This window comes from Castanea sativa, chromosome 12 (assembly GCF_040712315.1).
Source record: "Castanea sativa cultivar Marrone di Chiusa Pesio chromosome 12, ASM4071231v1".
Lineage (NCBI taxonomy): Eukaryota > Viridiplantae > Streptophyta > Magnoliopsida > Fagales > Fagaceae > Castanea > Castanea sativa.
The window spans coordinates 19,943,431-19,956,894 of NC_134024.1; the positions used below are offsets into that span (position 1 = coordinate 19,943,431).

At 33.1% G+C, this 13,464-nt stretch overlaps 1 pseudogene; it reads left to right on the forward strand.

The window, feature by feature from the left end:
* Positions 1 to 681: 681 nt before the first annotated feature.
* LOC142620333 (uncharacterized) overlaps positions 682 to 13,464 on the forward strand; it is a 28,632-nt pseudogene continuing 15,849 nt past the window's right edge.

The following is a 13,464-nucleotide window of genomic DNA, read 5'->3' on the forward strand; positions in this document are numbered from 1 at the left end:
TGTAAAATCAAATAGGGTAAAACTAAAAAAAATATTGATAGAAACAATTATGCCTTTAAAAATGGAAAAATACTCAAAAACAAAAAAAAGCAATGAAATTGATATGATCATAGGTTACATGTTTTGTTAAAAGACTAACAATAGTTATTTATTTATTTTATAGAAAAACACTAATAGTTGTTGATAGGGAGTAATTAAGAAGTAATAAGTTATTTGTTTCTATCTAAAAAATTGCAATTTGGTGCAGACATTTCATAAAATCACGATTTTTAAGCTCAATTTTTATTATATAGTATATGATTCGTGCAAATAGTATGAATTTTGCACAAAAAAAAAAAACAAAAAACAAAAACAAAATAACAAAACGAACCATCTAAAGAAAATTAAAATAGATACTAACTTACCTACTATGGATTAGTTATAATTATTAAAAATGTTTAGAAGTATTGTGTAATAAACATTTGGTGACAAAATTTAGGTACAATACCTTAGGTGTTGTTCCTTAGGTTCTGTTAAGTTATGATTTTTCTCATAACATTAGTGTTGGCTTATTTCATGACAAAAAGTGTTGTAATTGCATTAATTTATTTCCTTGTATTTTTGTGGGATTTATTTGTAATGAGTTTAGTATTAAGTGGTGAAGATTTGATCAAGACAGCTGAAAGGTTACATGAGAAGAACATGCAGAAAGGTGAGCAGTCAAGCCAGGTTCCAGCTCAGTACAACCTGTCTAGGAAGGTAACTCGCGACTTGGATTCGCGACTTGCACTAGTCGTGAGTGACCTGCAAATTTCACTTGTGAGAGGATTTTTGAGTGTGACCTATTTGCTCATCACTTATACTATATATACTCTCATCATCCACAGAAATGGTAAATGAGCCTATTGAGAGAAAAACCCTAAGAGAGGTTTCTACAACACACCCACCCTATTAGAGAGAGCTACTCATTCTTAGAGAGAAATTTTTGTAGTCTCTTCTTATTCCCTCTCCCATTGTTATAGCCATTGAGAGGATATTTGTACCCAAACACCACCCACACCCATTTAGAGTGTTGAGAGTGTTTTTGGAGCTTCGGAAGCATTGGAAGATGCCAAGGATGGTGGATGCAATATGGTGCCTATTGCGGGATCTAGTAAGCTAGAGAAGACAAGGTTTAGCGTAACCCTGTTAGAGCAAGAAGCTTGGAAGGCTTAGGTGCATCGGGTAGATTAGGCTTGGAGTGTCTATTGCTATTCATGTATCCCAACTTTATTCCCTAGTGGATCATTTGACCACTTGGAGGGCGGCAGAGAGGTTTTTCGTAGAGTACTTTGATTTCCTCTTCGATAACACATCGCCATGTTATCTTTGTGTTTGCATCTCTCTTCCTTTACTCTTTACCTTTTAATTGCTGCTGTGTTTGTGATTAATTTTGGTTTAGAGTGTTTTAACAATTTGGGTTTAGCTTATATTCATCATTCCACACATATATTGTTTGTGTATAAGCTTGTATCGGTTTGTTTGATATTGGGGGTCTTAACATTCATTGGTGTTTTATATGCTAATTGAACCTTTCAGATTTCCTTCTTAAGATTCAGCCATGTGGCTATTTAGCTGAAAAATACACTTCTATTCTATGAGAAAAAATCCACATGGCAAAATCTTGATAGAGGAACCTAAGGATCAACACCTAAGTGGGTGGGTTCTAACTAGCTCAACTAGTAAAGTCTCTAATGATTGAATAAGTGATCTGGGGTTCAATCCCCACCTACACCAAAAACTGATTGGTGTTTTGGTCTGATGATAAAGAGCTATCATCGGGAGCGGACGTTATAAGTTGAAACTTTCTCTCAAAAAAAAAAAAAAAATAAAGTCTTACTCAACATATGAGATCCTGCTCAAAAAAAGAAAAAGAAAAGGAAAAAAAAAAAAACAAATGGGATATCTAGATGGGGATGGCAGGAACGTCTACAAAATCTAAAAGGTCATATTTTCATCGCAACAATGGTTGGGTAACTTAATTATAAAAAATCACTAAAAAAGTTATTTAAAATTAAATTAATTACTACGTAATAGGTCTCCTAATGTTATTACCGTCATAAGGATGTGAACTTTCATCCTTTTGCACTTTTTTTTAAAAAATTTTTATTTGAATTTGGATTGTTGACTTTTCAAACATTATTTTGTGAAAATATTTATTTGCTTGGCAATTTTCTGTTGGCAAATTTCATGGATAGGTGTTGTGATGTCATTTGTGGTGGTATTGTTTAGCTGGTTGGAGATTTTGGGCAAGGGGGTTTAGTAGGAGGAAAAAGGAAATATACTATATCAAGCTTGGGCATGAATGAGGTAGAAGGGAATTGAAGTTATGACAGCAGGGGAGGAGGAGTGGAGATGTGAGAGGTTTTTTTTTTTGGGTGAAATGAGAGAGATTGCTTTTGAATTAATGAGATGCCGATTGTAAAATATTTTGGCAAGTTAGGGGTTTTTTTAATCTTTCACATGGATTGATGTGCTGGCACTTCACAGGAGCCATTGGATGGCTTTAACAGCTGAGATTTGTGCTATTGCACACCGTGCAATACCCTAGGTATTGCACGAGATCTCAATCCGCCACCGGTTAACATGGTTGGTTTATGCCCAGGCAAACCATAAGACTTTTCTCTGATTGGATCAATATAGTGGAATTTTTTAGCATCGTAAAAAATTACAAATTTGCCTAAAATTTGAAATGATAAGAAAACATCTACCTAGTTTCTGCAATAAATAGTGAAGAAATGTAAAAGTAGATAACAATAGATATATTACGAAACTTTGTTCGATATTGTTTTGGGTTCAAGTTATACATGGTGTAACTCTATCTTATGTTACGCCATCCAATAATTTGTTATAGAATTCATATTTTGAAAATCCCACAATTGTATGTTCTATATGTTCTACATTCATGTCAATTGGATGATATTTACCATTTGATCCACAAACTCATCATTTATGCATTATTTTAAACTACAAAAACTTGAATTTAAACAATTGATTATGACATGATTATTAATCTTTGATCACCTTGAAATTTTGCAAACATGGAGAATATATGAAGATAATATAATCTAACGGTGGATTTGTCAAAATTACATCTAACTAAAAAATATTGAGTGGTGTAATATTATTTAAAGTTACACATGATGTAACTTGAACACAACTATATATATAATTAATTAATTAATTAACTCATTCATCATGATTTGATCTTTTTTCTGATCTAGGTTCGAGCTAGAAACTTTAAATCACTAATTTCAGAAAAATATATCATACTGGTAGTAGTCTCGTGCATTGTACGGTTTTGCTATAATTCAGTCCACTTCGGTCTATTTAAGTTCATTTGGTCCACTTCAGTCTACTTTGGTCTTTTCGGTCCACTTCAGTTTACTTTGGTCTATTCGGTCCAATTCAGTCTATTCGGTCTACTTTGGTCCAATTTAATCTGCTGGGTCTATCAAAATACTATTGTGTCAATCAAAATATTATCAACCAAATTTACAATCAAATAGGAAAAAACTAAAAAAATAAATTGATAAAAGCAATTAAGCCTTTGAATATGGAAAAATACTGAAAAACAAAAAAGCAATGAAGTTGATATGATTGTAAGTTACATGTTTTGCTAAAAGACTAACAATAGTTATTTATTTATTTATTTTAATAGAAAAATACTAATAGTAATTGATAATTGAGAAGTAAGAACTTTTTTTTTTTCTATCTTAAAAATTGCAATTTGGTGCAACCATTTCACACAACCACAGCTTTTAGGCTCAATTTTTATTATACAAATATATAATTTGTGCAAGTGGTATGAATTGTGAAACAAAGAGAAAAGAAAAAAGAACCATCTAAAGAAAATTAAAATAGATACTAACTTACCAACTACGGATTAGTATAATTAAAAATGTATAGAAGTACTTATGTAATAAACAGATGGGATATGTAGATGGGGATGGTGGGAACGACTACAAAATCCAAAAGGTCATAGTTTCATCGCAATACTGATTGGGTAACTTAATTATAAAAAAATCACTAAAATAGTTATTTAAAATTAAAATAATTACTACGTAGTAGGTATCCCAATGTTATTAGTTATTTCCGTCATAAGGATATGGACTTTCATTCTCTTGCTCTCGTCAGCTGTATCGACTTTCGATTTATTTGTCTTGCATTGGAACCTATAGGTATAGCTTACCTCTACTGAAAGTATATATTATATGTATATAGAGAGATAGAGAACAATAAGGAAGTGTAACTTACTCCTGCAAGAAGTCCAAAAAAATGAAGCTCAGGGCATCTATTACAATTCTGATAATCTACTTTCTCCTGTTTTTGTTTCTCTCCTCTGCAATATTAACTGTTGCCGAACCCAGCAACCTTGTCCTACGAATCAGTGAGTCGCTTAATTTCCTTACTTTAATTATTTTTCGAAACGAGAGATTTTATTGGAAACAAACAACTATATATAAAATGAGAGATTTAATTTCCTTACTTCAACCATTTTTTGAAATGAGAGATTTTACAGGGTTTGATATTGTTGATGAACCACCTAAGAGATTTTTCTTGGAGCAATGGATCACGCTAGCCAATGAAGTTTAGGCAACTATTTTTATTGCAGGTTCAGGTTTTTCAGTCATGTATTTTCTAGTGATTGACCTCTTCTTTTTTATGTTTGGGTTTAATATTGGATATTATTTTCCCTCCTAAATGAGCATTTATATTATTCTGAATTTGGTCCCAATGTGAATTGTACCTCATGCATCATATTTTCATTACGAAATTTATTGATAAACCCTTGCAGTGCAGTCAGTTTACACAATTAATGAGATAATAGTAAAATATGTTTAGGTCATGCTTTGCGTAATAGCAAAAAAAATAAAATAAAATAAAAATAGAGCGACACTTGACACGACTTCATGCACTCTTGCATTAGGTCTAAGAGTTTTTTTATGAAATATTGATTCTTTTGCTTTCACGCTACTGGAATGGAGTATACGAATGTTAATCTTATAGAAGTCTTATAGTGCTATTCACTGTCATTTTTTAATCGTGTTGTTCAATTGGTCCATGCATCTCACGGGTTAGCAACCAGTAATAGTCATAATAACTATAACAGGGTAACTCACATGATAACTTTAAATTCCCACCGAACCTCAAAGAGTAGAAACAGTATTAGTCCAAAAAAAAAAAAAAAAAAAAAAAAAAAAATATATATATATATATATATATATATATATATATATATAAAGTAGCTTGATCCGTCAGCTACTTTTGCACCAAGTCTAGTCCTATCAAACTACTTCGCGTGAATAATCTCTACATGTTGTGAATATGTACACAAACTTTCTTACAGTACCCTCATCAGCCCGTTACTATTGCCCCAATTCCAGTCATGTAAAACCAAATCATGTAAATACAGTTCAAATAACTAATGCGGCCAACTTTTCCATTGCTATGCGACAACTTTTGACAGTTTCACCATGCTCACTTAGATAGAAACATATTCACGTGATTCATTACGCATGCTTCTGCATTACACTACATGGACTTATCGCTATTGCACCAAGACTAGTCATGTCAACCACATTAGACACACCACACACACCAACAAACGTTACGGTTGAGTCGAGTCATTTTCTCAATTATATGTGTACCGTTTGACATCCGATCACTGTTCCGCCCCTGTCCAGCCAAATCAAGCACAAGCCCTACTCTCGGTCTCCCGTGTATAATACTGTTACCTGCTGCACTTCACTGCATTAGCTTGAAATTGCTGCACCAAATCTAGTCATATCAAGTGAACAGCCTACATGTACCAATTACTATTATGCAGTTTAGCTTACTCCTGTACCAATTATGAACTTCTGCACCCATGTACCAATTACTATTAACTGAATAAGTTGCATATGGCCGACACTACCACATCACACAGTTGCCTATGCAATCCTTCTATATATAGTCGTGTAAGCATCACATCTAGATACAACTCAGTCAAATTCACATTTTGCAACGCCCATGCACAATTGGCTCCTTCCCTGTTTTCCTGATAACTATACGAGGGAGAGAGACAACGATGAGAGGGAATATTATGCAGGACTACGGTGAGAATGGGGATACCGCATGAACGAATCCAACTCTTTACATAATGATCTCCTTCTACTTAGGGCACCTTTGGTGGACCGAGTCTCGCTAACAATGCCAAGGGGAAACATGGAGCAATGTAGGCTGGCTGTGACCAAAATCCGAAAGGAGAACAATCTAATGTTCCTTCGTAGGTGCAGGTATCACCTGCTACAGCTTGCAGAAAAGTAGACCACTGCAACCAATAGGCAGCTCACCTCAGGAGAACGTAATAGTGTTCTCAGCTATGAGGACTAACTATCAGAATGAATATCTATGTACTACATCGCCTAACTAGGTTCTATGTAGGGCTCGTACTATCTCTAGAATTATGTTATCAATGTTGGTAATGCCAGCTGGTCGATATGTAGGTCATGCATATTGATGGCATCCTGTATAGGAAAATTTAGGTATTATGTGTTATGCATCTAATAAATTGCCTACCTCTTTTCTATAAGTAGTCATTCAAGATTACGCATAAAATGTGCATATTTGTCCAAACGATGATAATGTTTACATTGTCCTCTTAACATAAACATTGTTCCCTACAGAGTACGAATACAACAACAGTGACACACATACATCTAAAACATAATTAAGGATACATCAAAGTGTGAGTGGACCACAACATGATTACTCTTCATCTGACATCTCCACGTCTGACTGATAAATGGGTGCTACAAGAAGTGATTGCATGTATCGTGCATGCTCATACAACTTACACTCCATTGATTCTCGAATTTCCACCTGGGTCTAATATCGATTGAGACGTATCTTTATTCAATTATTTTCTTCTCTTATGCTCTACGAAATTCATCCATAGTGTCTCTTGGCATTTGTGATGCGAGCCGCTGAGGCAGTGGTAGCTTATAACTGTAGGAAATATGCATGTACGCAGTCGAAAATTAACGGATCTACTTCATTCAGAATTGATAACATGCACGATGTAAATTTAAGAATTCAAGAACAAGAGAGCGTACCTTGGTGTGGTGAATTTCAAAACAAAGATCGGAAGTACTTGGGAATACTTTTAATCTTCACTCCAATTCCACTTGACGCCCAAGAAGTGTGGTCTTTCAATCAGTTTCTAAGGGAAAATGATAAAGTGTCTCACACGCACATACATACACTATTTCACAATAGTGTTCTTATTTTTCATACTTTTTCACTCTAAAAAGTTCTGTATGTTTCTCCATTTGTATCTACCTAATTATCTAAGTGGGCTAGTCTTTTGGGCCTTTCCAATTGGGTTTAAGTGTGTGGTTTGGAATGGGACCAAAAGGGACCAATAAGACACTAGCTCCAATGGGCCTTGGGCTTTTCTGTCAACTCTTGACAAGTTCAAAGTTACCATTAATTATATTTAATACCATTATATAAATATAATTGCACTCTAGGCCTTATTAATAAATTATATCTCAAGACTTTATTGTATATGCAACCCCTTCATAAAATATTTGTAGTAATACAAAGTCATAAATGTAGACTGCCACTTTGTAGATTAGTACATCTTAATTCCTTGAGTACCCGGTTTAATCCTTTACAGTTATTCATCATATATTTATGAAATCTAATTCTATAAATATATAGTTTAGTAATTTCTTACCAAAGTGGTTAGGCCTAACTCTCTGAATAACAAAATCCATTAAACTTATCTCAAAGAAATATTTTGTATCTCCGTTAAGAGACTATGAATTCCATCTTGAGAATATATGTTTCATCAACACTAAATGTGGTTGTCTAACATACTGAGGTTTTGACTGTAACTTTAGATCTCACTCCTGATATATCAAAGCAAGCTACACTTCATGATCAGGTCCATTATCCTCTCATGATTAAGAGTTCATGTAAATATAAGTCGTGAGTTTATTATTCATTTGACAGTATGGTTTGGAATGGGACCAAAAGGGACCAATAAGACACTAGCTCCAATGGGCCTTGGGCTTTTCTGTCAACTCTTGACAAGTTCAAAGTTACCATTAATTATATTTAATACCATTATATAAATATAATTGCACTCTAGGCCTTATTAATAAATTATATCTCAAGACTTTATTGTACATGCAACCCCTTCATAAAATATTTGTAATAATACAAAGTCATAAATGTAGACTGCCACTTTGTAGATTACTACATCTTAATTCCTTGAGTACCCGGTTTAATCATTTACAGTTATTCATCATATATTTATGAAATCTAATTCTATAAATATATAGTTTAGTAATTTCTTACCAAAGTGGTTAGGCCTAACTCTCTGAATAACAAAATCCATTAAACTTATCTTAAAGAAATATTTTGTATCTCCGTTAAGAGACTATGAATTCCATCTTGAGAATATATGTTTCATCAACACTAAATGTGGTTGTCTAACATACTGAGGTTTTGACTGTAACTTTAGATCTCACTCCTGATATATCAAAGCAAGCTACACTTCATGATCAGGTCCATTATCCTCTCAGGATTAAGAGTTCATGTAAATATAAGTCGTGAGTTTATTATTCATTTGACAGTATGGTTTGGAATGGGACCAAAAGGGACCAATAAGACACTAGCTCCAATGAGCCTTGAGCTTTTCTGTCAACTCTTGACAAGTTCAAAGTTACCATTAATTATATTTAATACCATTATATAAATATAATTGCACTCTAGGCCTTATTAATAAATTATATCTCAAGACTTTATTGTATATGCAACCCCTTCATAAAATATTTGTAGTAATACAAAGTCATAAATGTAGACTGCCACTTTGTAGATTAGTACATCTTAATTCCTTGAGTACCCGGTTTAATCCTTTACAGTTATTCATCATATATTTATGAAATCTAATTCTATAAATATATAGTTTAGTAATTTCTTACCAAAGTGGTTAGGCCTAACTCTCTGAATAACAAAATCCATTAAACTTATCTCAAAGAAATATTTTGTATCTCCGTTAAGAGACTATGAATTCCATCTTGAGAATATATGTTTCATCAACACTAAATGTGGTTGTCTAACATACTGAGGTTTTGACTGTAACTTTAGATCTCACTCCTGATATATCAAAGCAAGCTACACTTTATGATCAGGTCCATTATCCTCTCATGATTAAGAGTTCATGTAAATATAAGTCGTGAGTTTATTATTCATTTGACAGTATGGTTTGGAATGGGACCAAAAGGGACCAATAAGACACTAGCTCCAATGGGCCTTGGGCTTTTCTGTCAACTCTTAACAAGTTCAAAGTTACCATTAATTATATTTAATACCATTATATAAATATAATTGCACTCTAGGCCTTATTAATAAATTATATCTCAAGACTTTATTGTACATGCAACCCCTTCATAAAATATTTGTAGTAATACAAAGTCATAAATGTAGACTGCCACTTTGTAGATTACTACATCTTAATTCCTTGAGTACCCGGTTTAATCCTTTACAGTTATTCATCATATATTTATGAAATCTAATTCTATAAATATATAGTTTAGTAATTTCTTACCAAAGTGGTTAGGCCTAACTCTTTGAATAACAAAATCCATTAAACTTATCTTAAAGAAATATTTTGTATCTCCGTTAAGAGATTATGAATTCCATCTTGAGAATATATGTTTCATCAACACTAAATGTGGTTGTCTAACATACTGAGGTTTTGACTATAACTTTAGATCTCACTCCTGATATATCAAAGCAAGCTACACTTCATGATCAGGTCCATTATCCTCTCAGGATTAAGAGTTCATGTAAATATAAGTCGTGAGTTTATTATTCATTTGACAGTAGTTAGAAGAATAATAAATTTTACAACAGTCTAGTTCAATATGTTTTAACTCTTAAAACATATCAACATACCAACTAGAAATCTCCATTTCCATGATCAAGATAAATCATCTTAGTTGATATGCTATAGTCTTCGCAGATGAAACGTCCAATTTCATCACCGACTACTAACTAAAATTCTGAATTTACAAAGAACTTGTGATTTATATCTTTTGTGACTAAATCACATAAATCACATACTATGCATCTCATGGACTATATGATAATGTCCGAATATTCATGTTACCATTATTTTAGATTATAATAAAACAACTTTATTAATCACAACATTAAGTCATACATAATGTTATACATAATAACATACATAGCATCATACAATAGGATTTAAGGGCACTAATCCTAACAATAACCAACCATCTCATCATAAAACATCTATTGTTCATGGAGTAACCAGTCTCATTCCATTCTCATGGTATTGTGGACCTGTGCACTATTTCGCAAGTTGGGATTGATTGCATAGCTGAATTCATCTTTTAGTACCCAACAACGACCCATCACAGTGAATACATCGCGTAGGCTGTAGCGATAAGAGTTACCCATTGATGCTGACTATAATAACATCAAAAGATCAAGTTAACAATGTGCATCAACTATTAATAAATAATGTATAGTTGTATAACATGGTACATGACTAAGACATTTCTAAATTGATGTAGCTTTACATGCTAGATCTATCATGTGGCTTGTAACATAAACAAAAGAATAATCATACAATGATGCATAATGCATGACACTATGTGAATCAAAGATGAGGATCTAGTCAAGCACATTGCAACTATGAAAATATAATTGACTTATACTACTGTATACATGTGGAAATACATTGTAACAACGGGAGCATGGGTACTCCCATTCATGTACCATTTTTCCAGCCTATACTGATGTGACAAGCCCTGATACTCATATATAAATTTTTTAAAGATATTTGGACCATAAGATGAGCTTATAAATGCACCACAATATTGAATGTATTATTTCTATCCCACTAACTTCTTTGACTGACTAAGCTATGAGTCGCAATGCCTCAAGCTCAAAATGTACAATGCGAAATAAGTTTGGATCTACTTTAACAAATGCATCATCACAAGTTCCAGCAGAGCAACAACTACAGACATACACAAACCACAATGGAGGGAAACGAGTTGGAAAGAAAATAGATTTCGTTAATATTCCAATATACACATACGAGAGTTTGGGAAGCGTTGGACACATCATGGTCGACAGACCTTCATAACTGAGTACAGATACCACCACAACAAAGTTCACCGCAGCAGAACAACCATGGTCAGAGCTATACGAGAAGAGGTGTGAATTGGAAGTGTATTGTTGATGGCATGGGTTACGAGTTCCTAAGGCACAGACAACCGAGTTACCTAGAGATGAACCTATCAACATTTTCATGCAGTCTAAAAGGCTAGGAAACATCTATCAGGAAAGGCGCAAGAGCGAGTCATTAAGTCTATTAATGAAATTACTGCTTTAGACGATGATAAATATATTTTAGACTTCTCAAATTCAAACAATGATGATTTCCAAAAATTCCTACCTACGAAGATTAGACGTTGTTGTTAAGATCTAGACATTCTGTGTAAGACGTAATGTTGTTGTCAGTGTCTGACAATGATGATTATGTACGTTCAACTAAAGTATAAAATGCATTAATGCATGACATGTGACTCCCACCACCTATGGACGCATATTAACAAATATTAGATAGGGAGACCAGCATACAATTTCATCTATAGTAACCACTTTTATTACTTTTGCATTGCTGATTTGTTAATAAAAGCCTTCTAGAGTTATCAACATGATCATAAATGCTACTTATTATATTCTTATGATTATGAGTTATCCTTCATTTCACTAACCATTTTATAACAATCTAAGAAAAATAAGGTATAGAGTTGATTACTTCTTGCTATGCTAAAGATTCTCATTCTCTTGTGATTAAAATTTATTACAACAAACAACAAAATCACACCAATGTACTCACATAGCATTCATTCAAAAAAAAAGAAAAAATAAAATTCAGTACAATATCAAATGAAAATACCATTGCCATAAAATTCTGGTATGGGTTTTTTACCAAAGGTGATAGAAATTTCAGTTCTGTCTGGAAGCAGCTGTGGATCTGTGGAGCAGTAGTGGAATCCAGTTCAGATTGAAAGTAAGACAGTCTGAATGGGAGTAGATGTAATGGTATAACACGAGCATAACTCGATTTTAGAGATATCGATTTTGCTTTATAACTCGATAATTTTATAGTCGAGTATATAACTCGATTTTACAATAATCTAGTTATGTACAGATTCAAAAAAATGAAAATGCCAGCGTGGCAAAAATCTCATACAAACTCAATTATATTATCATCAAGTTTTACGTAGAACTCAATTATTGTAATGTCAAGTTTTAAAACCGGGGCATATCCGTATATAGTTTGAGAAATAGGATAAAATGCTGGAAAGTTTTGCAAAAAGGGGTAAAACCCTATTTTGGCCATATATAAAAGATTTTTGTGTTTGTGCGTTGTTTATTATTATTATTTAGCAGAGAAAAAGAGTGGCTGGAGAGGTATTACTGTCCAAATGAAGTCTGGATTTCCACCGCATGTTCCTTCATCACCTTCGCCAGGAGGTGGAGCTCCCCCAAGGAAATAGCACCATGATCAAAACCAAGTCTATTGAAAGAAATTAGCCACACGATTTACAAATTAATTGTATACCTTGTCCTTGTATTCCAAGCTAGTTTATTTTTTTTATTTTTCGTTTATTATGGAATACTAGTGGTTCCATTTGCCTTGTTTTAATAAGAGAATTAGTTATCTAAGTAAAAAGAAAATTCTATAGACTATATAAAGATTTTTATTATGCGCGCATGCTTGCTTTTCGACTGAATTGTTTACAATATGGGGGCCTGAAACCGATTGATAACCTGACATGGCCAGAGATTGACTTCCAATTTTCAATAAAGAAAATCTTTACAAGCGATATTTTTTTGCCAAAGACTTGATCTGTTTATTGAAAGAGAAGTAGTTATTCAAGAATATAATTCAGGGTACATTAATTAGTTGGTGCCGCATAGTTTGTAAGATACAGTATGTGTATATTACGGTAATATAACATATACTACATTTTTTTATGTATGTGATCTTTGACAATGAAGTATAAAAAATAGCATTTACAAGAAAAGTAACGGGAACAGAGCTAAAGTATTAATATCTGAATATTTTGAAACATTTAATAATATAATTTCTAGGCAATCCAATAATTAAATAATTATAAATAAATTCTATTTCTATCCATAATTGTAATCTTTTTCCTAGCTGAAGCACGTGCTTCAAAACTAGTTGTATGTACAAGTTGCTTTTATCAATGACATCCTCGTTTCACGCCAATTCTCAAGCGAGAAATTGTTTTCCTAGACGCAAATGAAAAATTCTTAGGTAGTCCAGGAGTATAGTGAAATGGTACTCCCTCCTCTCATATTCATGGTGGACTCCATTATAAA